The sequence below is a fragment of the Sinohyriopsis cumingii genome, chromosome 19, assembly GCF_028554795.1.
Source record: "Sinohyriopsis cumingii isolate HCF-2022 chromosome 19, ASM2855479v2, whole genome shotgun sequence".
Lineage (NCBI taxonomy): Eukaryota > Metazoa > Mollusca > Bivalvia > Unionida > Unionidae > Sinohyriopsis > Sinohyriopsis cumingii.
In genome coordinates this window covers 37,592,363-37,618,824 of record NC_142979.1, presented here as the reverse complement: position 1 = coordinate 37,618,824, position 26,462 = coordinate 37,592,363, and the positions used below count along the sequence as shown (strand labels likewise).

Here is a 26,462-nt window from a genome sequence, read left to right as displayed (position 1 = left end):
TCTAAAAATATGGACCTTTTTGACCTCACTTGTGTATTTGATTTTTTATGATTTTTTATACTAGGTCACTGATTGCGGCATTAAATTTGTACATAAAAACTGGACCCTGCCCCCTTAAGGAAAATTGATCATTTTTTGATGGTGCAGTCAGCCACATCTATTACACTTTTCTGTTTCTTTGTGTATATTTAAATAATTTTTATGCATTAGCTTTATTATATCTCCTTCCTTTTTCCATATATTACATAGTGTTGTGTGTGATGCTCTTTGGAGAGGGAGGTAACTGTGTTTTGTACCTCCATGTGAGGACTGTTTACATCATGACAAAGTAGCATATTTTGGATATAACTTACTAAATATGAGAACAAAATGGTAACCATAATGTATAGTCTTGCACTTTCTGTAGCTGTCAAGGTTTTGCACCTCTATTTTTATGAATACTATTCACATTTCAATACAGACACACCTAAACAATTGCATAGCATGTCAACATGTATTCTTTAAAGTAATTTAACTCCACAGGAGCAGATAGAATTCAGAGGAATCATACATAAACATACTGTTGTGAATATTGAATGTCACCAGTGGAATAGTCTTAGAAATAATGATGCATATGGCATATTACTTGGTATATTTTGGTGAGAAGAATGAAAGTTTTAGCACACCGACATAGTTTCTACCTTCATGACCCCACTCTGAAGTTGACATAAGAGATTCATATCTCACACTTGGGTGATAGTAGAAAATGTTTCAGTGTTATGTATATATCTTGAAATTTCTAGGTTCAGTTAACAAAGGGGGAAAAGCTTAAAATTAAGTGGCAGCTTCATGCATTTGACAATGCACATACAGTTTCTCCTCTGAAAGTCTTATGTTTTCACTGAATGTTAAAAGTACATCAGTATCACTTGTTTCTTTTCTTTTTGCAGGTGTCAGTTTGCATAGTGAGAGATTAGGATTAATCAGTTAGTCATGCTGAAAGAAACAATAGCTTCAATCTCATCCAGATAGTCATTCTGATCTAAGTGCACAAGAGAGTGACTTTGACGGACAGACTTAGCTTCTGCAGTTGTTTTATGGTACGTGCTTATCAAAAGCCAAGCCGGTGATATGCTTTTTACCTTGAACTGGATTTTCCACTATAAATATTTGTTCTATACCTTATCTTATTATTTACTATGATTTTGTAAACTCCAGAAAACATTAAAGTCAGTTGTAAGTAAATTAGTGTCTGAGAAGAAATTTCTCTGTTAAACTGTATTGAGTAATTTGTATATGTATGGTCAATTTCATTGGCTATGTATCAATGAATTTATTTGATATGTCACTCCTTGTAAGTTTTAGGGTCCTACACATCAGTATATCAATATTCCAGCATTGTCTAATGTTAATTGATTAAACTTTGACTTTTCCAGACTAGCTAGACTTGTGTTGCGATTACCCCCCCCCAATATACACTCACACAACACTGATGTTGCTATTAGCATCTCCAGAATGATAATGAAAAGTTAGGAACCACTTCTTTTATATCAGTCTAAGAGTACTTCTAAAGTTCATGATTTACTTAAATGTGTGATTTCTTTAAGTTTGCTAGAAGAGTTTAGAGAAACTTTTCACTTCTGTCACTGACACCTAACATAGCATTTCTGTTATTCCCTCCTAAAATGTATAACTTCCAGATCTCTTCCTGACATTCATGAAACATTGTAAAGGAATTTTGATTTTGTACTGATGCTATGGTGGTAAACAAAGACCAAGAGCATTGTAGGTTGCAAACAATTTGAAATCTTTCAAGAAATGCAGTCAGTCATAATTCACAATGTAAATAATGCAGTGCTTTTTGCCGCAAAGAGGTAACTTTTTTAAAAGCATAATACCATTTTTAGTTTTGTGCACAAAAAGTTTTCCTTTATACCATTGTACTAGATAATGTCTAAATATGTGATATGTACACAACTTTTGACATAAGCCATTTTGAGCCAAACCCTTAAGGTGGCAGGGTCCAGTTTCGTAATTTGGCCCCTGGCAAATTTCTTAACTTAAGGCTATGGTGTGACTTTTTCAGCTATTATTGTTTACTATTTATAGATATGGATATATTTGTGAACTAGGTGTTTTGGGCTTGTGTTGTTCTTGAAATTGATGTCAGTCATGTACACCTTCCATAGTTGCTCTGCAGTATGTTGATAGTGAAATACCAATAGTTGGCTAGGAAGAAGAGCTAGCCTCCCATAGCAGTAGACACGTGGGTTCAAGGCAAGCCGAGTATCTCAAAAACGGCTTGGATGACAACTATTCTGAATTGCATCAAACTATTTAGTAGACAATGTTTTTCAAAAGTTTCGTCCAGGGAAAGGGTTTGCGTTTGCACTGTGAGTACTACATGCTGTCAAAAATGGCATTTGGATGTGAAAAATGCAGGTATAAAATAGGGGTTGGGGTGCATAAACCTCTTCTGCTATGAACTGCCATTGACTTCTCTGGTCAAGTGAATACTATTCTTATGCTCTGTTTTAATACAGGTATCTAAAAATATGGACCTTTTTGACCTCACTTGTGTATTTGATTTTTTATGATTTTTTATACTAGGTCACTGATTGCGGCATTAAATTTGTACATAAAAACTGGACCCTGCCCCCTTAAGGAAAATTGATCATTTTTTGATGGTGCAGTCAGCCACATCTATTACACTTTTCTGTTTCTTTGTGTATATTTAAATAATTTTTATGCATTAGCTTTATTATATCTCCTTCCTTTTTCCATATATTACATAGTGTTGTGTGTGATGCTCTTTGGAGAGGGAGGTAACTGTGTTTTGTACCTCCATGTGAGGACTGTTTACATCATGACAAAGTAGCATATTTTGGATATAACTTACTAAATATGAGAACAAAATGGTAACCATAATGTATAGTCTTGCACTTTCTGTAGCTGTCAAGGTTTTGCACCTCTATTTTTATGAATACTATTCACATTTCAATACAGACACACCTAAACAATTGCATAGCATGTCAACATGTATTCTTTAAAGTAATTTAACTCCACAGGAGCAGATAGAATTCAGAGGAATCATACATAAACATACTGTTGTGAATATTGAATGTCACCAGTGGAATAGTCTTAGAAATAATGATGCATATGGCATATTACTTGGTATATTTTGGTGAGAAGAATGAAAGTTTTAGCACACCGACATAGTTTCTACCTTCATGACCCCACTCTGAAGTTGACATAAGAGATTCATATCTCACACTTGGGTGATAGTAGAAAATGTTTCAGTGTTATGTATATATCTTGAAATTTCTAGGTTCAGTTAACAAAGGGGGAAAAGCTTAAAATTAAGTGGCAGCTTCATGCATTTGACAATGCACATACAGTTTCTCCTCTGAAAGTCTTATGTTTTCACTGAATGTTAAAAGTACATCAGTATCACTTGTTTCTTTTCTTTTTGCAGGTGTCAGTTTGCATAGTGAGAGATTAGGATTAATCAGTTAGTCATGCTGAAAGAAACAATAGCTTCAATCTCATCCAGATAGTCATTCTGATCTAAGTGCACAAGAGAGTGACTTTGACGGACAGACTTAGCTTCTGCAGTTGTTTTATGGTACGTGCTTATCAAAAGCCAAGCCGGTGATATGCTTTTTACCTTGAACTGGATTTTCCACTATAAATATTTGTTCTATACCTTATCTTATTATTTACTATGATTTTGTAAACTCCAGAAAACATTAAAGTCAGTTGTAAGTAAATTAGTGTCTGAGAAGAAATTTCTCTGTTAAACTGTATTGAGTAATTTGTATATGTATGGTCAATTTCATTGGCTATGTATCAATGAATTTATTTGATATGTCACTCCTTGTAAGTTTTAGGGTCCTACACATCAGTATATCAATATTCCAGCATTGTCTAATGTTAATTGATTAAACTTTGACTTTTCCAGACTAGCTAGACTTGTGTTGCGATTACCCCCCCCCAATATACACTCACACAACACTGATGTTGCTATTAGCATCTCCAGAATGATAATGAAAAGTTAGGAACCACTTCTTTTATATCAGTCTAAGAGTACTTCTAAAGTTCATGATTTACTTAAATGTGTGATTTCTTTAAGTTTGCTAGAAGAGTTTAGAGAAACTTTTCACTTCTGTCACTGACACCTAACATAGCATTTCTGTTATTCCCTCCTAAAATGTATAACTTCCAGATCTCTTCCTGACATTCATGAAACATTGTAAAGGAATTTTGATTTTGTACTGATGCTATGGTGGTAAACAAAGACCAAGAGCATTGTAGGTTGCAAACAATTTGAAATCTTTCAAGAAATGCAGTCAGTCATAATTCACAATGTAAATAATGCAGTGCTTTTTGCCGCAAAGAGGTAACTTTTTTAAAAGCATAATACCATTTTTAGTTTTGTGCACAAAAAGTTTTCCTTTATACCATTGTACTAGATAATGTCTAAATATGTGATATGTACACAACTTTTGACATAAGCCATTTTGAGCCAAACCCTTAAGGTGGCAGGGTCCAGTTTCGTAATTTGGCCCCTGGCAAATTTCTTAACTTAAGGCTATGGTGTGACTTTTTCAGCTATTATTGTTTACTATTTATAGATATGGATATATTTGTGAACTAGGTGTTTTGGGCTTGTGTTGTTCTTGAAATTGATGTCAGTCATGTACACCTTCCATAGTTGCTCTGCAGTATGTTGATAGTGAAATACCAATAGTTGGCTAGGAAGAAGAGCTAGCCTCCCATAGCAGTAGACACGTGGGTTCAAGGCAAGCCGAGTATCTCAAAAACGGCTTGGATGACAACTATTCTGAATTGCATCAAACTATTTAGTAGACAATGTTTTTCAAAAGTTTCGTCCAGGGAAAGGGTTTGCGTTTGCACTGTGAGTACTACATGCTGTCAAAAATGGCATTTGGATGTGAAAAATGCAGGTATAAAATAGGGGTTGGGGTGCATAAACCTCTTCTGCTATGAACTGCCATTGACTTCTCTGGTCAAGTGAATACTATTCTTATGCTCTGTTTTAATACAGGTATCTAAAAATATGGACCTTTTTGACCTCACTTGTGTATTTGATTTTTTATGATTTTTTATACTAGGTCACTGATTGCGGCATTAAATTTGTACATAAAAACTGGACCCTGCCCCCTTAAGGAAAATTGATCATTTTTTGATGGTGCAGTCAGCCACATCTATTACACTTTTCTGTTTCTTTGTGTATATTTAAATAATTTTTATGCATTAGCTTTATTATATCTCCTTCCTTTTTCCATATATTACATAGTGTTGTGTGTGATGCTCTTTGGAGAGGGAGGTAACTGTGTTTTGTACCTCCATGTGAGGACTGTTTACATCATGACAAAGTAGCATATTTTGGATATAACTTACTAAATATGAGAACAAAATGGTAACCATAATGTATAGTCTTGCACTTTCTGTAGCTGTCAAGGTTTTGCACCTCTATTTTTATGAATACTATTCACATTTCAATACAGACACACCTAAACAATTGCATAGCATGTCAACATGTATTCTTTAAAGTAATTTAACTCCACAGGAGCAGATAGAATTCAGAGGAATCATACATAAACATACTGTTGTGAATATTGAATGTCACCAGTGGAATAGTCTTAGAAATAATGATGCATATGGCATATTACTTGGTATATTTTGGTGAGAAGAATGAAAGTTTTAGCACACCGACATAGTTTCTACCTTCATGACCCCACTCTGAAGTTGACATAAGAGATTCATATCTCACACTTGGGTGATAGTAGAAAATGTTTCAGTGTTATGTATATATCTTGAAATTTCTAGGTTCAGTTAACAAAGGGGGAGAAGCTTAAAATTAAGTGGCAGCTTCATGCATTTGACAATGCACATACAGTTTCTCCTCTGAAAGTCTTATGTTTTCACTGAATGTTAAAAGTACATCAGTATCACTTGTTTCTTTTCTTTTTGCAGGTGTCAGTTTGCATAGTGAGAGATTAGGATTAATCAGTTAGTCATGCTGAAAGAAACAATAGCTTCAATCTCATCCAGATAGTCATTCTGATCTAAGTGCACAAGAGAGTGACTTTGACGGACAGACTTAGCTTCTGCAGTTGTTTTATGGTACGTGCTTATCAAAAGCCAAGCCGGTGATATGCTTTTTACCTTGAACTGGATTTTCCACTATAAATATTTGTTCTATACCTTATCTTATTATTTACTATGATTTTGTAAACTCCAGAAAACATTAAAGTCAGTTGTAAGTAAATTAGTGTCTGAGAAGAAATTTCTCTGTTAAACTGTATTGAGTAATTTGTATATGTATGGTCAATTTCATTGGCTATGTATCAATGAATTTATTTGATATGTCACTCCTTGTAAGTTTTAGGGTCCTACACATCAGTATATCAATATTCCAGCATTGTCTAATGTTAATTGATTAAACTTTGACTTTTCCAGACTAGCTAGACTTGTGTTGCGATTACCCCCCCCCCAATATACACTCACACAACACTGATGTTGCTATTAGCATCTCCAGAATGATAATGAAAAGTTAGGAACCACTTCTTTTATATCAGTCTAAGAGTACTTCTAAAGTTCATGATTTACTTAAATGTGTGATTTCTTTAAGTTTGCTAGAAGAGTTTAGAGAAACTTTTCACTTCTGTCACTGACACCTAACATAGCATTTCTGTTATTCCCTCCTAAAATGTATAACTTCCAGATCTCTTCCTGACATTCATGAAACATTGTAAAGGAATTTTGATTTTGTACTGATGCTATGGTGGTAAACAAAGACCAAGAGCATTGTAGGTTGCAAACAATTTGAAATCTTTCAAGAAATGCAGTCAGTCATAATTCACAATGTAAATAATGCAGTGCTTTTTGCCGCAAAGAGGTAACTTTTTTAAAAGCATAATACCATTTTTAGTTTTGTGCACAAAAAGTTTTCCTTTATACCATTGTACTAGATAATGTCTAAATATGTGATATGTACACAACTTTTGACATAAGCCATTTTGAGCCAAACCCTTAAGGTGGCAGGGTCCAGTTTCGTAATTTGGCCCCTGGCAAATTTCTTAACTTAAGGCTATGGTGTGACTTTTTCAGCTATTATTGTTTACTATTTATAGATATGGATATATTTGTGAACTAGGTGTTTTGGGCTTGTGTTGTTCTTGAAATTGATGTCAGTCATGTACACCTTCCATAGTTGCTCTGCAGTATGTTGATAGTGAAATACCAATAGTTGGCTAGGAAGAAGAGCTAGCCTCCCATAGCAGTAGACACGTGGGTTCAAGGCAAGCCGAGTATCTCAAAAACGGCTTGGATGACAACTATTCTGAATTGCATCAAACTATTTAGTAGACAATGTTTTTCAAAAGTTTCGTCCAGGGAAAGGGTTTGCGTTTGCACTGTGAGTACTACATGCTGTCAAAAATGGCATTTGGATGTGAAAAATGCAGGTATAAAATAGGGGTTGGGGTGCATAAACCTCTTCTGCTATGAACTGCCATTGACTTCTCTGGTCAAGTGAATACTATTCTTATGCTCTGTTTTAATACAGGTATCTAAAAATATGGACCTTTTTGACCTCACTTGTGTATTTGATTTTTTATGATTTTTTATACTAGGTCACTGATTGCGGCATTAAATTTGTACATAAAAACTGGACCCTGCCCCCTTAAGGAAAATTGATCATTTTTTGATGGTGCAGTCAGCCACATCTATTACACTTTTCTGTTTCTTTGTGTATATTTAAATAATTTTTATGCATTAGCTTTATTATATCTCCTTCCTTTTTCCATATATTACATAGTGTTGTGTGTGATGCTCTTTGGAGAGGGAGGTAACTGTGTTTTGTACCTCCATGTGAGGACTGTTTACATCATGACAAAGTAGCATATTTTGGATATAACTTACTAAATATGAGAACAAAATGGTAACCATAATGTATAGTCTTGCACTTTCTGTAGCTGTCAAGGTTTTGCACCTCTATTTTTATGAATACTATTCACATTTCAATACAGACACACCTAAACAATTGCATAGCATGTCAACATGTATTCTTTAAAGTAATTTAACTCCACAGGAGCAGATAGAATTCAGAGGAATCATACATAAACATACTGTTGTGAATATTGAATGTCACCAGTGGAATAGTCTTAGAAATAATGATGCATATGGCATATTACTTGGTATATTTTGGTGAGAAGAATGAAAGTTTTAGCACACCGACATAGTTTCTACCTTCATGACCCCACTCTGAAGTTGACATAAGAGATTCATATCTCACACTTGGGTGATAGTAGAAAATGTTTCAGTGTTATGTATATATCTTGAAATTTCTAGGTTCAGTTAACAAAGGGGGAAAAGCTTAAAATTAAGTGGCAGCTTCATGCATTTGACAATGCACATACAGTTTCTCCTCTGAAAGTCTTATGTTTTCACTGAATGTTAAAAGTACATCAGTATCACTTGTTTCTTTTCTTTTTGCAGGTGTCAGTTTGCATAGTGAGAGATTAGGATTAATCAGTTAGTCATGCTGAAAGAAACAATAGCTTCAATCTCATCCAGATAGTCATTCTGATCTAAGTGCACAAGAGAGTGACTTTGACGGACAGACTTAGCTTCTGCAGTTGTTTTATGGTACGTGCTTATCAAAAGCCAAGCCGGTGATATGCTTTTTACCTTGAACTGGATTTTCCACTATAAATATTTGTTCTATACCTTATCTTATTATTTACTATGATTTTGTAAACTCCAGAAAACATTAAAGTCAGTTGTAAGTAAATTAGTGTCTGAGAAGAAATTTCTCTGTTAAACTGTATTGAGTAATTTGTATATGTATGGTCAATTTCATTGGCTATGTATCAATGAATTTATTTGATATGTCACTCCTTGTAAGTTTTAGGGTCCTACACATCAGTATATCAATATTCCAGCATTGTCTAATGTTAATTGATTAAACTTTGACTTTTCCAGACTAGCTAGACTTGTGTTGCGATTACCCCCCCCCCAATATACACTCACACAACACTGATGTTGCTATTAGCATCTCCAGAATGATAATGAAAAGTTAGGAACCACTTCTTTTATATCAGTCTAAGAGTACTTCTAAAGTTCATGATTTACTTAAATGTGTGATTTCTTTAAGTTTGCTAGAAGAGTTTAGAGAAACTTTTCACTTCTGTCACTGACACCTAACATAGCATTTCTGTTATTCCCTCCTAAAATGTATAACTTCCAGATCTCTTCCTGACATTCATGAAACATTGTAAAGGAATTTTGATTTTGTACTGATGCTATGGTGGTAAACAAAGACCAAGAGCATTGTAGGTTGCAAACAATTTGAAATCTTTCAAGAAATGCAGTCAGTCATAATTCACAATGTAAATAATGCAGTGCTTTTTGCCGCAAAGAGGTAACTTTTTTAAAAGCATAATACCATTTTTAGTTTTGTGCACAAAAAGTTTTCCTTTATACCATTGTACTAGATAATGTCTAAATATGTGATATGTACACAACTTTTGACATAAGCCATTTTGAGCCAAACCCTTAAGGTGGCAGGGTCCAGTTTCGTAATTTGGCCCCTGGCAAATTTCTTAACTTAAGGCTATGGTGTGACTTTTTCAGCTATTATTGTTTACTATTTATAGATATGGATATATTTGTGAACTAGGTGTTTTGGGCTTGTGTTGTTCTTGAAATTGATGTCAGTCATGTACACCTTCCATAGTTGCTCTGCAGTATGTTGATAGTGAAATACCAATAGTTGGCTAGGAAGAAGAGCTAGCCTCCCATAGCAGTAGACACGTGGGTTCAAGGCAAGCCGAGTATCTCAAAAACGGCTTGGATGACAACTATTCTGAATTGCATCAAACTATTTAGTAGACAATGTTTTTCAAAAGTTTCGTCCAGGGAAAGGGTTTGCGTTTGCACTGTGAGTACTACATGCTGTCAAAAATGGCATTTGGATGTGAAAAATGCAGGTATAAAATAGGGGTTGGGGTGCATAAACCTCTTCTGCTATGAACTGCCATTGACTTCTCTGGTCAAGTGAATACTATTCTTATGCTCTGTTTTAATACAGGTATCTAAAAATATGGACCTTTTTGACCTCACTTGTGTATTTGATTTTTTATGATTTTTTATACTAGGTCACTGATTGCGGCATTAAATTTGTACATAAAAACTGGACCCTGCCCCCTTAAGGAAAATTGATCATTTTTTGATGGTGCAGTCAGCCACATCTATTACACTTTTCTGTTTCTTTGTGTATATTTAAATAATTTTTATGCATTAGCTTTATTATATCTCCTTCCTTTTTCCATATATTACATAGTGTTGTGTGTGATGCTCTTTGGAGAGGGAGGTAACTGTGTTTTGTACCTCCATGTGAGGACTGTTTACATCATGACAAAGTAGCATATTTTGGATATAACTTACTAAATATGAGAACAAAATGGTAACCATAATGTATAGTCTTGCACTTTCTGTAGCTGTCAAGGTTTTGCACCTCTATTTTTATGAATACTATTCACATTTCAATACAGACACACCTAAACAATTGCATAGCATGTCAACATGTATTCTTTAAAGTAATTTAACTCCACAGGAGCAGATAGAATTCAGAGGAATCATACATAAACATACTGTTGTGAATATTGAATGTCACCAGTGGAATAGTCTTAGAAATAATGATGCATATGGCATATTACTTGGTATATTTTGGTGAGAAGAATGAAAGTTTTAGCACACCGACATAGTTTCTACCTTCATGACCCCACTCTGAAGTTGACATAAGAGATTCATATCTCACACTTGGGTGATAGTAGAAAATGTTTCAGTGTTATGTATATATCTTGAAATTTCTAGGTTCAGTTAACAAAGGGGGAAAAGCTTAAAATTAAGTGGCAGCTTCATGCATTTGACAATGCACATACAGTTTCTCCTCTGAAAGTCTTATGTTTTCACTGAATGTTAAAAGTACATCAGTATCACTTGTTTCTTTTCTTTTTGCAGGTGTCAGTTTGCATAGTGAGAGATTAGGATTAATCAGTTAGTCATGCTGAAAGAAACAATAGCTTCAATCTCATCCAGATAGTCATTCTGATCTAAGTGCACAAGAGAGTGACTTTGACGGACAGACTTAGCTTCTGCAGTTGTTTTATGGTACGTGCTTATCAAAAGCCAAGCCGGTGATATGCTTTTTACCTTGAACTGGATTTTCCACTATAAATATTTGTTCTATACCTTATCTTATTATTTACTATGATTTTGTAAACTCCAGAAAACATTAAAGTCAGTTGTAAGTAAATTAGTGTCTGAGAAGAAATTTCTCTGTTAAACTGTATTGAGTAATTTGTATATGTATGGTCAATTTCATTGGCTATGTATCAATGAATTTATTTGATATGTCACTCCTTGTAAGTTTTAGGGTCCTACACATCAGTATATCAATATTCCAGCATTGTCTAATGTTAATTGATTAAACTTTGACTTTTCCAGACTAGCTAGACTTGTGTTGCGATTACCCCCCCCCAATATACACTCACACAACACTGATGTTGCTATTAGCATCTCCAGAATGATAATGAAAAGTTAGGAACCACTTCTTTTATATCAGTCTAAGAGTACTTCTAAAGTTCATGATTTACTTAAATGTGTGATTTCTTTAAGTTTGCTAGAAGAGTTTAGAGAAACTTTTCACTTCTGTCACTGACACCTAACATAGCATTTCTGTTATTCCCTCCTAAAATGTATAACTTCCAGATCTCTTCCTGACATTCATGAAACATTGTAAAGGAATTTTGATTTTGTACTGATGCTATGGTGGTAAACAAAGACCAAGAGCATTGTAGGTTGCAAACAATTTGAAATCTTTCAAGAAATGCAGTCAGTCATAATTCACAATGTAAATAATGCAGTGCTTTTTGCCGCAAAGAGGTAACTTTTTTAAAAGCATAATACCATTTTTAGTTTTGTGCACAAAAAGTTTTCCTTTATACCATTGTACTAGATAATGTCTAAATATGTGATATGTACACAACTTTTGACATAAGCCATTTTGAGCCAAACCCTTAAGGTGGCAGGGTCCAGTTTCGTAATTTGGCCCCTGGCAAATTTCTTAACTTAAGGCTATGGTGTGACTTTTTCAGCTATTATTGTTTACTATTTATAGATATGGATATATTTGTGAACTAGGTGTTTTGGGCTTGTGTTGTTCTTGAAATTGATGTCAGTCATGTACACCTTCCATAGTTGCTCTGCAGTATGTTGATAGTGAAATACCAATAGTTGGCTAGGAAGAAGAGCTAGCCTCCCATAGCAGTAGACACGTGGGTTCAAGGCAAGCCGAGTATCTCAAAAACGGCTTGGATGACAACTATTCTGAATTGCATCAAACTATTTAGTAGACAATGTTTTTCAAAAGTTTCGTCCAGGGAAAGGGTTTGCGTTTGCACTGTGAGTACTACATGCTGTCAAAAATGGCATTTGGATGTGAAAAATGCAGGTATAAAATAGGGGTTGGGGTGCATAAACCTCTTCTGCTATGAACTGCCATTGACTTCTCTGGTCAAGTGAATACTATTCTTATGCTCTGTTTTAATACAGGTATCTAAAAATATGGACCTTTTTGACCTCACTTGTGTATTTGATTTTTTATGATTTTTTATACTAGGTCACTGATTGCGGCATTAAATTTGTACATAAAAACTGGACCCTGCCCCCTTAAGGAAAATTGATCATTTTTTGATGGTGCAGTCAGCCACATCTATTACACTTTTCTGTTTCTTTGTGTATATTTAAATAATTTTTATGCATTAGCTTTATTATATCTCCTTCCTTTTTCCATATATTACATAGTGTTGTGTGTGATGCTCTTTGGAGAGGGAGGTAACTGTGTTTTGTACCTCCATGTGAGGACTGTTTACATCATGACAAAGTAGCATATTTTGGATATAACTTACTAAATATGAGAACAAAATGGTAACCATAATGTATAGTCTTGCACTTTCTGTAGCTGTCAAGGTTTTGCACCTCTATTTTTATGAATACTATTCACATTTCAATACAGACACACCTAAACAATTGCATAGCATGTCAACATGTATTCTTTAAAGTAATTTAACTCCACAGGAGCAGATAGAATTCAGAGGAATCATACATAAACATACTGTTGTGAATATTGAATGTCACCAGTGGAATAGTCTTAGAAATAATGATGCATATGGCATATTACTTGGTATATTTTGGTGAGAAGAATGAAAGTTTTAGCACACCGACATAGTTTCTACCTTCATGACCCCACTCTGAAGTTGACATAAGAGATTCATATCTCACACTTGGGTGATAGTAGAAAATGTTTCAGTGTTATGTATATATCTTGAAATTTCTAGGTTCAGTTAACAAAGGGGGAAAAGCTTAAAATTAAGTGGCAGCTTCATGCATTTGACAATGCACATACAGTTTCTCCTCTGAAAGTCTTATGTTTTCACTGAATGTTAAAAGTACATCAGTATCACTTGTTTCTTTTCTTTTTGCAGGTGTCAGTTTGCATAGTGAGAGATTAGGATTAATCAGTTAGTCATGCTGAAAGAAACAATAGCTTCAATCTCATCCAGATAGTCATTCTGATCTAAGTGCACAAGAGAGTGACTTTGACGGACAGACTTAGCTTCTGCAGTTGTTTTATGGTACGTGCTTATCAAAAGCCAAGCCGGTGATATGCTTTTTACCTTGAACTGGATTTTCCACTATAAATATTTGTTCTATACCTTATCTTATTATTTACTATGATTTTGTAAACTCCAGAAAACATTAAAGTCAGTTGTAAGTAAATTAGTGTCTGAGAAGAAATTTCTCTGTTAAACTGTATTGAGTAATTTGTATATGTATGGTCAATTTCATTGGCTATGTATCAATGAATTTATTTGATATGTCACTCCTTGTAAGTTTTAGGGTCCTACACATCAGTATATCAATATTCCAGCATTGTCTAATGTTAATTGATTAAACTTTGACTTTTCCAGACTAGCTAGACTTGTGTTGCGATTACCCCCCCCCCAATATACACTCACACAACACTGATGTTGCTATTAGCATCTCCAGAATGATAATGAAAAGTTAGGAACCACTTCTTTTATATCAGTCTAAGAGTACTTCTAAAGTTCATGATTTACTTAAATGTGTGATTTCTTTAAGTTTGCTAGAAGAGTTTAGAGAAACTTTTCACTTCTGTCACTGACACCTAACATAGCATTTCTGTTATTCCCTCCTAAAATGTATAACTTCCAGATCTCTTCCTGACATTCATGAAACATTGTAAAGGAATTTTGATTTTGTACTGATGCTATGGTGGTAAACAAAGACCAAGAGCATTGTAGGTTGCAAACAATTTGAAATCTTTCAAGAAATGCAGTCAGTCATAATTCACAATGTAAATAATGCAGTGCTTTTTGCCGCAAAGAGGTAACTTTTTTAAAAGCATAATACCATTTTTAGTTTTGTGCACAAAAAGTTTTCCTTTATACCATTGTACTAGATAATGTCTAAATATGTGATATGTACACAACTTTTGACATAAGCCATTTTGAGCCAAACCCTTAAGGTGGCAGGGTCCAGTTTCGTAATTTGGCCCCTGGCAAATTTCTTAACTTAAGGCTATGGTGTGACTTTTTCAGCTATTATTGTTTACTATTTATAGATATGGATATATTTGTGAACTAGGTGTTTTGGGCTTGTGTTGTTCTTGAAATTGATGTCAGTCATGTACACCTTCCATAGTTGCTCTGCAGTATGTTGATAGTGAAATACCAATAGTTGGCTAGGAAGAAGAGCTAGCCTCCCATAGCAGTAGACACGTGGGTTCAAGGCAAGCCGAGTATCTCAAAAACGGCTTGGATGACAACTATTCTGAATTGCATCAAACTATTTAGTAGACAATGTTTTTCAAAAGTTTCGTCCAGGGAAAGGGTTTGCGTTTGCACTGTGAGTACTACATGCTGTCAAAAATGGCATTTGGATGTGAAAAATGCAGGTATAAAATAGGGGTTGGGGTGCATAAACCTCTTCTGCTATGAACTGCCATTGACTTCTCTGGTCAAGTGAATACTATTCTTATGCTCTGTTTTAATACAGGTATCTAAAAATATGGACCTTTTTGACCTCACTTGTGTATTTGATTTTTTATGATTTTTTATACTAGGTCACTGATTGCGGCATTAAATTTGTACATAAAAACTGGACCCTGCCCCCTTAGATGAGAATTGGAGATCAAATGCGTAACTTGGGCTGCAAATGAGCTGCCAACTTGGCTTACGTAGTTACGTGTGTCTGCTACAGAGGTAAATATATAAAAATCTAGATGGTTGAGGGGTGATGAAAAGTATGCTAATTTGTTATAGTACTAGTGAACTTTATTCATGCATAAGGCACATAATGATTCTTTTAGCTTCCTTGTCACAGGAAAATATTCAATATAGCTATTTCTTGTCAAAAATGAATGAAAAATTTAGGGGTTGGTGGCAGTGTTGGCTCAGTTTAAAAACACCGGTTGCATCAGGAATTAACCTGATTACTGCAGTCAAAATCTCACATGTATGCTTTCTACAAAAAATCGTTAGTTTGTTTTTATTTGTATCTTCAGTGTAAAGGTATTCTCATTTTTCAGTAATTGGTCATTGTTGGATAAAAATTCACCAGATAAACTGTCCAGTGAGACCTTACGGTGACTTGAGCAAAGTCTTTAGATCTTCGTCGATTGCGATTCGCGGGAATGTCTGAGCAGCTGTGCGGCCACTCGCGCAGCTTAAAGGGAACGTTCGTTTCAAGTTTATTTATATAGGGTGCAAAATTCACATCAAGTTCCGAACATTATGACATGTAAATGCCACCTTGTCTTCTTGTTGGTATTACCGCTGTATCAGAGTGATCCCCCTTGTATAGCCTGGCATGTCAATGGTGTCTGTTTATCGGTCGTTTCATGCAATCAACCGAGCACAGATGGAAATTGAATGCATTAGCCGATCGCTAATTTTACGACCCGCGAAACCACCAAAGGGGCTTTTATCGTTGCTTATAATTTAACTGCAATGCGTAAGTATTTATTGTATAGTACATATAAGACAGGTAAATTATAAGCAACGATACAAGCCCCTTTGTGTAAGACAGGTAAATTGTAAGCAACGATACAAGCCCCTGTGATACCATACAACCCCGGGCTTTGACTAATTGTCATCATCATACATTTATTGCCTTTGCGATATGTTGGGTATATCGTACCATTCACGGCACGACCTATCTATCAATTAACTATTCATTTCAATATATTTTCTTCTGACGTGTCATTCGCGGCTTGTTCATTCTTTACCCACCTCCAAAAAAAAAAAAAAATAAAAAAAAATGAACCCACAAAGATCAAACCAGCCTGTCCCAGATCACGGTGGAATGCCCTGCTCAAATAAATTATCTTGTGTGACTTGCCAGGCAGAACATAATTCGTACTTTAGATACTACCCCAAATAGAAACAAGAAATGACATTAGTCTGTAAAAACAACCTAAAATATTTCTCTGAATGGTCACAACTGATGAGAAATTTCAAACACTGGTTGAAACTTTCTTTGAAGATTCCTCACAAGGAAATTTTTCTGATAGCATAAGAATATTAGGTTAGTTATCCCTTTTAGAGAGAAAGAAGTAGACAAATATTTGCCACATTTTAAAAAAATTGTTGAAAAATTCGAAATGGCCAACGGAACATTCGAGTCCATTATTACAGACTGCACTTTTCAGCATGATAGCGTATTAAGTTGTTTTGTTTTTTAAATGATTTTAATTTAAATCGCACGAATTTGCCGTCACGCGGACATAATTTCTTTTCAGAGAGACAGAGAGATGTGAAATACTGATGAAAGATCTAATGGTCACCTGCCTTAATATTGTAGCTCAAAAACACAAACCAAGTCAATAATGTAATGATATACACACCAAATTATTTATGTCTTTGTTCCTAACGGGCTGAAAGAACGACATTGATACGATGTAAGAATTTCGGAGCCAAAAGGCCGAGATGTACCTTATGTAATGGTTGTTTTTCGAAAATACTACGTTGTGTCCTGCGGTTAACCTGACAACTATGGTATCTTGTGACTGTCATAATTTTACCAGTTGTGCTTTAACATCTGGCATTTGAAGTTCTCTTATATTTTGGCCAGATTAGGCTTCTTTTTGCATTCAAATTATTGGATTCAATTAATTCTTTTCTCTGGAAATACAAAAGGGCTCTGATAAAATTATTGGATAAAGACATTCATTCGAAGTGATACAGAAGTAACATCTGGAATAAAATTTATGTGATTCAAAAAGAGACTGTTGACAAATGAGTACTTAAAAGGTCATAACAGATACATCATTGCCTTCACTTTTAAATTTCCTTGGGACTAGCACTGAGATTAATTGAGGACTTTTTGTTACTATGACTTTTGTCTTTAATTCTTGGATTACTTTTGGATTCAAATTGTAAAACACCTTTCTCAATTAGATAAAGAGGAGAATGAGAGGAGAATACAGTTGCAATTGGAGAAAGATGAGAGAGAAATACAAATGAAGTTATACAAAGAAGAAAACCAATGCATTTACAGTTGGAGAAGGAGGGGAGAGAGAAACAAATGCAGTTACAGAAAGAAGAGAAACAAGTGTTGTTAGTGAGAGAGAGAGAGAGAGAGAGAGAGAGAGAGAGAGATATGAATCAAATCAATTAGAAAAAGAGGAGAGAGAGAGAGAGACATATGCAAATGCAAATGCAAAAAAGAAAAGAAGAAAGAGAATTTCAATTTAGATCAAGAGAATTGGAGCTGACAAATGAAAAGCACATCACCAATTTACAAACAAATTCAAGCTTTCATGTTACTAAGAATATTAGGTTAGTTTTCCCTTTTAAAGAGAAAGAAGTAAACAAATATTTTCCACATGTTGAAAAAATTGCTGAAAAATTCGAAATGGCCAACGGAACATTTGAGTCGATTATTACAGACTGCACTTTTCAGGAAAGACCGAGACATCGGTGCTTCCCTGACAGTATAGAAAAGCGCTTCCTATGATCTGGTGAAATAATACATCTTAAAGGGTTATGCATTAGTCCCTATGGCTTATCGGCAAAAATTCAGGAATTATAAAATGAAAGTGGACAAATTCATGTCGAATTTGCAAGAGAAAATAGTAGTTACTTACGTAATTTTGGAAATTATTATTTGATGTAATACAATTATTATTATTTTAGTGATCGTACGTTAGATAATGACTGACATATTTATTTCTCCAATTTTTCATATTTCGTTGACGTGTGTGCCGCATAGTGTACATGTTTCGAAAATGAGAGTCACTTGTATGCGACAAGTGTTGAGTGAAGAAGACAATGTTTAAATATTCCATGGAACAGGACTCCTAAAGTTGGATCGAGTTAATGTTAAAAAAAAAACTTACTTTAGAATCGAGCACTGTTCTGTAATTAAAGATGGATGTATCGTCGAGTCGCACACATGGTATATGGAGCTCTTTTCACCGGTTTTCACCTGAGCGTAACGTTGTCCCTGCAGGCACAAGTCGGGAAATTCACAAGTTTCAGAGCCCGTAGCTTCAGTTTGGTGAAACGCAGAAACGTCAACGATGGTTTGATGAATAGAAACATAGCTAAGGAGAAACATAATATCATAGCGTAAGATCGTGTGCCTTTATAGACGGCAATAGCAGCAGGAAATCTAGGGTCATGGGTGGAACGTAGTATTTGGAAGTTAATTACCCACTCTCTTCTATAGTATGATAGACAAGGTCCTATTTCGGAATGGTTTTTGGGTTTAACCTGAAGTATTTTTATCGCTCTGTACGATTTGTTTCCTTCCGATCATTGTATTTTGTCCAACATCAAGCTCGAGTCGAGCACCGTTTGGTGGCGCTTTGTAGAAAAGCTTTGAAAATCGCCATATCGTAAAAGAAAGCGAGATTAAATAGTCTTAACCTTAACTTTTATCCTAACCCAAATTTGATCAGAATTCGATGTTAAGACAACTAATATTGCTGTAAAAAAAATCGTAATTGATTATAGAACAAATATTATGAAAATATCAATGTAGCGCAGGGATGATTCTAAAGGGAAAATGAGTCGGAGATGTAGCTCAGCGGTAGAGCGTTCGCTTTGCATGCGAAAGGCCCCGGGTTCGAGACACGGCATCTCCACGATAATTGATTTTGCTTTTTAAGATCTTTTTTATGCATTTTACTAGCAAATGTTCATTGAACAACCCCAACATTCATTAGCTGATTTCTTTTCAGAAATGTGAAATAATAATGAAAGACCTAATGGTGACCTGCCTTAATATTGTAGCTCAAAAGCACAAAGCAAGTCAATAATGTAATGACATACAGACCAAATTATTTATGTCTTTGTTCCTAATGGGCGGAAAGAACGACATTGATATGGTGTAAGAATTTCGGAGCCGTCAGGAAGAGATGTACGTTATGTAACGGTTGTTGTTAGAATATACTACGTTGTGTCCTGCGGTTAAACAGACAACTATGGTATCTTGTGACTGTCAGAATTTTACCAGTTGTGCTTTAACATCTGGCATTTGAAGTTCTCTTATATTTCGGCCAGTTTAGGCTTCTTTTTGCATTCATATATTTGGATTCAATTAATTCTTTTCTCTGGAAATACCAAAAAGCTCTGATAAAATTATTGGATAAAGACATTCATTCGAAGTGATACAGAATTATCATCAGGAATTATATTTATGTGATTCAACACGAGACTGTTGGCAAAGAAATACAAAGCAGGTCATGACATATACATCATTGCCTTCACTTTTAAATTTCCTTGGGACTTGCACTGAGATTAATTGAGGACTTTTTGTTTCTATGACTTTTGTCTTTAATTCTTGGATAACTTTTGGATTCAATTTGTAAAACACCTTTCTCATTTTTTACTTTGTATTCTAGGGAAAAAATTATTTGTTAACCTTTGCAAAGCTGGTTGTCTTCACTCTTTTCCTTTTCTTTTTTTAAGAGCATAGACTCGTAACAGGAAACTGAGAGCTCGTCATTGGGATATGAATTGCCCTAAAATATATCAGAAATCTTTGTTTTTGAAACTGAAATTTCCCTGGTTTCAGAATTATTAAATCCCATGTATTATTTCACGTTTTAGAAATCTTAAATACAATCAGCATGCTTTTTGCAATGTCATCAAAAGTGGAGATATGTATTTCAAATCCTACCCTGGAGCAGTTAGATTGTTTGAAACAAGATGAATTGCTTCAACCTGCCAGAAAATATGATCTTTCTGAGGCAAAATCTCTTTTAACGAAACTTGAAAGAAAAAATATTTTGATCCAATATTTGGTGGAAAAGAATGGTTTGGATAAATGTACTTTGGTTTTGGTTAGTATGTCTACGGTCTGTGTCAGCACTTAACATGAATGTAAAGAAATTTAAGTTAAAATACAAGATGGAATTAGAGAGAAGAAAGCTTGAACTTCAGAAAGAGGAGAAGCGACTACAATTAGATAAAGAGGAGAATGAGAGGAGAATACAGTTGCAGTTGGAGAAAGATGAGAGAGAAATACAAATGAAGTTATAGAAAGAAGAAAACCAATGCATTTGCAGTTGGAGAAAGAGGGGAGAGAGAAACAAATGCAGTTACAGAAAGAAGAGAAACAAGTGTTGCTGGTGAAAGTGGAGAGAGAGAGATGAATCAAAACAATTAGAAAAATAGGAGAGAGAGAGACAGATGCAAATGCAAAAAAGAAAAGAAGAAAGAGAATTTCAATTTAGATCAAGAGAATTGCAGCTGACAAATGAAATGCACATCACCAATTTACGTACAAATTCAAGTTGTGATGTTGCTATGAATTTTAGGTTAGTTTTCCCTTTTAAAGAGAAAGAAGTAAAAAAATATTTTCGACATTTTGAAAAAATTGCTGAAAAATTCGAAATAGTCAACGGAACATTTGAGTCGATTATTACAGACTGCACTTTTCAGCAAAGACCGAGACATCGGTGCTTCCCTGACAGTACAGAAAAGCGCTTCCTATCATCTGGTGAAATAATACATCTTAAAGGGTTATCCATTAGTCCCTATGGCTTATCGGCAAAAATTCAGGAATTATAAAAATGAAAGTGGACAAATTCATGTCGAATTTGCAAGAGAAAATAGCAGTTACTTGATAGGTGCTGCTTAGCCAAGAAATTTGATCAATATTACGAATATCCATGGAATAATCAGACACTGTTTTCTTCACTCCACGATCATAACATACAAGCGACTCTCATTGTCGAAACATGCACACTATGCGGCACACCCATCAAAAGCGAAATATGGTTGCTTCAAAATGTTATACTTGTATAAGATGCATCAGAGTAATACAAATGTACAGTATAACGTAATTTTGGAAATTATTATTTGATGTAATACAATCATTATTATTTTAGTGATCGTACGTTAGATAATGACTGACATATTCATTTCTCCAATTTTTCATATTTTGTTGACGTGTGTGCCGCATAGTGTACATGTTTCGAAAATGAGAGTCACTTGTATGCGACAAGTGTGGAGTGAAGAAGACAATGTTTGAATATTCCATGGAACAGGACTCCTAAAGTTGGATCGAGTTAATGTTAAAACAAAAATTACTTTAGAATCGAGCACTGTTCTGTAATTAAAGATGGATGTATCGTCGAGTCGCACACATGGTATATGGAGCTCTTTTCACCGGTTTTCACCTGAGCGTAATGTTGTCCCTGCAGGCACAATTCGCGAAATTCACAAGTTTCAGAGCCCGTAACGCAGAAACGTCAATGATTGCTTGATGAATAGAAACGTATTTAAGGAGAAAAAAAGTAATAACGTATTATCGCGTGCCTTTAAAGACGGCAACAGCAGCAGGAAATCTAGGGTCATGGGTGGAACGTAGTATTTGCAAGTTAATTACTCTCTCTCTCTTATTTAGTATTATAGATAAGGTCCTATTTCAGAACGGGTTTTGGGGGTAATCTGAAGTATTTGTATCACTCTGTACGATTTGTTTACTTCAGATCAATGTTTTGTTTTTTTTCCAAACATCAAGCTCGCGTAGAGCTCCTTTGGGTGACGCTTTGGAGAAAAGCTTTGAAAATCGCGATATCGTAAAAGAAAGCGAGATTAAATAGTCCTAACCGTAACTTTTATCCTAACCCAAATTTGATGAAAATTCGATGTTAAGACAACTAATATTGCTGTACAAAAATTGTAATTGATTATAAAGCAAACGTTATGAAAATATGAATGTAGCGCAGAGATGATTCTAAAGGGCATATGAGTCGGGGATGTAGCTCAGCGGTAGAGCGTTCGCTTTGCATGCGAAAGGCCCCGGGTTCGAGACCCGGCATCTCCACGTTAATTGATTTTGCTTTTTAAGATCTTTTTTATGCATTTTACTAGCAAATGTTTATTCAACAACCCCAACATTCATTAGCTGATTCTGATTTTATTTCTTTCGTTAAGAAACAGTCCGAAAAAATGCCCCTTTTGAGGACTGGTTCTTGATGGTACTAGCTCATTAGCTACACACATGTTAAAGACCCGTTATCATGATAGCGTATTAAGTTGTTTTGTTTATTTAAATGATTTTAATTGAAATCGCACGCTTTTGCCGTCACACGGACATAATTTCTTTTCAGAAATGTGAAATAATAATGAAAGACCTAATGGTGACCTGCCTTAATATTGTAGCCCAAAAGCACAAAGCAAGTCAATAATGTAATGACATACAGACTAAATTATTTATGTCTTTGTTCCTAATGGGCGGAAAGAACGACATTGATATGGTGTATGAACTTCGGAGCCGTCAGGAAGAGATGTACGTTATGTAATGGTTGTTGTTAGAATATACTACGTTGTGTCCTGCGGTTAAACAGACAACTATGGTATCTTGTGACTGTCAGAATTTTACCAGTTGTGCTTCAATATCTGGCATTGGAAGTTCTCTTATATTTCGGCCAGTTTAGGCTTCTTTTTGCATTCATGTAATTGGATTCAATTAATTCTTTTCTCTGGAAATACCAAAAAGCTCTGATAAAATTATTGGATAAAGACATTCATTCGAAGTGATACAGAATTATCATCAGGAATTATATTTATGTGATTCAACACGAGACTGTTGGCAAAGAAATACAAAGCAGGTCATGACATATACATCATTGCCTTCACTTTTAAATTTCCTTGGGACTTGCACTGAGATTAATTGAGGACTTTTTGTTTCTATGACTTTTGTCTTTAATTCTTGGATAACTTTTGGATTCAATTTGTAAAACACCTTTCTCATTTTTTACTTTGTATTCTAGGGAAAAAATTATTTGTTAAACTTTGCAAAGCTGGTTGTCTTCACTCTTTTCCTTTTCTTTTTTTAAGAGCATAGACTCGTAACAGGAAACTGACAGCTCGTCATTGGGATATGAATTGCCCTAAAATATATCAGAAATCTTTGTTTTTGAAACTGAAATTTCCCTGGTTTCAGAATTATTAAATCCCATGTATTATTTCACGTTTTAGAAATCTTAAATACAATCAGCAAGCTTTTTGCAATGCCATCAAAAGTGGAGATATGTATTTCAAATCCTACCCTGGAGCAGTTAGATTGTTTGAAACAAGATGAATTGCTTCAACCTGCCAGAAAATATGATCTTTCTGAGGCAAAATCTCTTTTAACGAAACTTGAAAGAAAAAATATTTTGATCCAATATTTGGTGGAAAAGAATGGTTTGGATAAATGTACTTTGGTTTTGGTTAGTATGTCTACGGTCTGTGTCAGCACTTAACATGAATGTAAAGAAATTTAAGTTAAAATACAAGATGGAATTAGAGAGAAGAAAGCTTGAACTTCAGAAAGAGGAGAAGCGACTACAATTAGATAAAGAGGAGAATGAGAGGAGAATACAGTTGCAGTTGGAGAAAGATGAGAGAGAAATACAAATGAAGTTATAGAAAGAAGAAAACCAATGCATTTGCAGTTGGAGAAAGAGGGGAGAGAGAAACAAATGCAGTTACAGAAAGAAGAGAAACAAGTGTTGCTGGTGAAAGTGGAGAGAGAGAGATGAATCAAAACAATTAGAAAAATAGGAGAGAGAGAGAGACAGATGCAAATGCAAAAAAGAAAAGAAGAAAGAGAATTTCAATTTAGATCAAGAGAATTGCAGCTGACAAATGAAAAGCACATCACCAATTTACGTACAAATTCAAGTTGTGATGTTGCTATGAATTTTAGGTTAGTTTTCCCTTTTAAAGAGAAAGAAGTAAAAAAATATTTTCGACATTTTGAAAAAATTGCTGAAAAATTCGAAATAGTCAACGGAACATTTGAGTCGATTATTACAGACTGCACTTTTCAGCAAAGACCGAGACATCGGTGCTTCCCTGACAGTACAGAAAAGCGCTTCCTATCATCTGGTGAAATAATACATCTTAAAGGGTTATCCATTAGTCCCTATGGCTTATCGGCAAAAATTCAGGAATTATAAAAATGAAAGTGGACAAATTCATGTCGAATTTGCAAGAGAAAATAGCAGTTACTTGATAGGTGCTGCTTAGCCAAGAAATTTGATCAATATTACGAATATCCATGGAATAATCAGACACTGTTTTCTTCACTCCACGATCATAACATACAAGCGACTCTCATTGTCGAAACATGCACACTATGCGGCACACCCATCAAAAGCGAAATATGGTTGCTTCAAAATGTTATACTTGTATAAGATGCATCAGAGTAATACAAATGTACAGTATAACGTAATTTTGGAAATTATTATTTGATGTAATACAATCATTATTATTTTAGTGATCGTACGTTAGATAATGACTGACATATTCATTTCTCCAATTTTTCATATTTCGTTGATGTGTGTGCCGCATAGTGTACATGTTTCGAAAATGAGAGTCACTTGTATGCGACAAGTGTGGAGTGAAGAAGACAATGTTTGAATATTCCATGGAACAGGACTCCTAAAGTTGGATCGAGTTAATGTTAAAACAAAAATTACTTTAGAATCGAGCACTGTTCTGTAATTAAAGATGGATGTATCGTCGAGTCGCACACATGGTATATGGAGCTCTTTTCACCGGTTTTCACCTGAGCGTAACGTTGTCCCTGCAGGCACAATTCGCGAAATTCACAAGTTTCAGAGCCCGTAACGCAGAAACGTCAATGATTGCTTGATGAATAGAAACGTATTTAAGGAGAAAAAAAGTAATAACGTATTATCGCGTGCCTTTAAAGACGGCAACAGCAGCAGGAAATCTAGGGTCATGGGTGGAACGTAGTATTTGCAAGTTAATTACTCTCTCTCTCTTATTTAGTATTATAGATAAGGTCCTATTTCAGAACGGGTTTTGGGGGTAATCTGAAGTATTTGTATCACTCTGTACGATTTGTTTACTTCAGATCAATGTTTTGTTTTTTTTCCAAACATCAAGCTCGCGTAGAGCTCCTTTGGGTGACGCTTTGGAGAAAAGCTTTGAAAATCGCGATATCGTAAAAGAAAGCGAGATTAAATAGTCCTAACCGTAACTTTTATCCTAACCCAAATTTGATGAAAATTCGATGTTAAGACAACTAATATTGCTGTACAAAAATTGTAATTGATTATAAAGCAAACGTTATGAAAATATGAATGTAGCGCAGAGATGATTCTAAAGGGCATATGAGTCGGGGATGTAGCTCAGCGGTAGAGCGTTCGCTTTGCATGCGAAAGGCCCCGGGTTCGAGACCCGGCATCTCCACGTTAATTGATTTTGCTTTTTAAGATCTTTTTTATGCATTTTACTAGCAAATGTTTATTCAACAACCCCAACATTCATTAGCTGATTCTGATTTTATTTCTTTCGTTAAGAAACAGTCCGAAAAAATGCCCCTTTTGAGGACTGGTTCTTGATGGTACTAGCTCATTAGCTACACACATGTTAAAGACCCGTTATCATGATAGCGTATTAAGTTGTTTTGTTTATTTAAATGATTTTAATTGAAATCGCACGCTTTTGCCGTCACACGGACATAATTTCTTTTCAGAAATGTGAAATAATAATGAAAGACCTAATGGTGACCTGCCTTAATATTGTAGCCCAAAAGCACAAAGCAAGTCAATAATGTAATGACATACAGACCAAATTATTTATGTCTTTGTTCCTAATGGGCGGAAAGAACGACATTGATATGGTGTATGAACTTCGGAGCCGTCAGGAAGAGATGTACGTTATGTAACGGTTGTTGTTAGAATATACTACGTTGTGTCCTGCGGTTAAACAGACAACTATGGTATCTTGTGACTGTCAGAATTTTACCAGTTGTGCTTCAATATCTGGCATTGGAAGTTCTCTTATATTTCGGCCAGTTTAGGCTTCTTTTTGCATTCATGTAATTGGATTCAA

At 34.9% G+C, this 26,462-nt stretch overlaps 1 long non-coding RNA gene and 3 other non-coding genes across 4 annotated transcripts; all 4 read left to right on the top strand.

Moving 5' to 3' along the window:
* Positions 1 to 900: 900 nt before the first annotated feature.
* On the top strand, positions 901 to 14,046 carry LOC149775487 (uncharacterized). The gene is made up of 6 exons (XR_016416452.1): positions 901 to 1,079; positions 3,455 to 3,604; positions 5,980 to 6,129; positions 8,506 to 8,655; positions 11,032 to 11,181; positions 13,557 to 14,046. It is a non-coding gene; the product is annotated as an uncharacterized LOC149775487 (long non-coding RNA).
* Positions 14,047 to 19,171: 5,125 nt separating this feature from the next.
* Trnaa-ugc (transfer RNA alanine (anticodon UGC)) lies at positions 19,172 to 19,243 on the top strand. The gene has a single exon. It is a non-coding gene; the product is annotated as a tRNA-Ala (tRNA).
* Positions 19,244 to 22,362: 3,119 nt separating this feature from the next.
* Trnaa-ugc (transfer RNA alanine (anticodon UGC)) lies at positions 22,363 to 22,434 on the top strand. Its single transcript has one exon. It is a non-coding gene; the product is annotated as a tRNA-Ala (tRNA).
* Positions 22,435 to 25,745: 3,311 nt separating this feature from the next.
* Positions 25,746 to 25,817, top strand: Trnaa-ugc (transfer RNA alanine (anticodon UGC)). Its single transcript has one exon. It is a non-coding gene; the product is annotated as a tRNA-Ala (tRNA).
* The last annotated feature ends 645 nt before the right edge of the window (positions 25,818 to 26,462 follow it).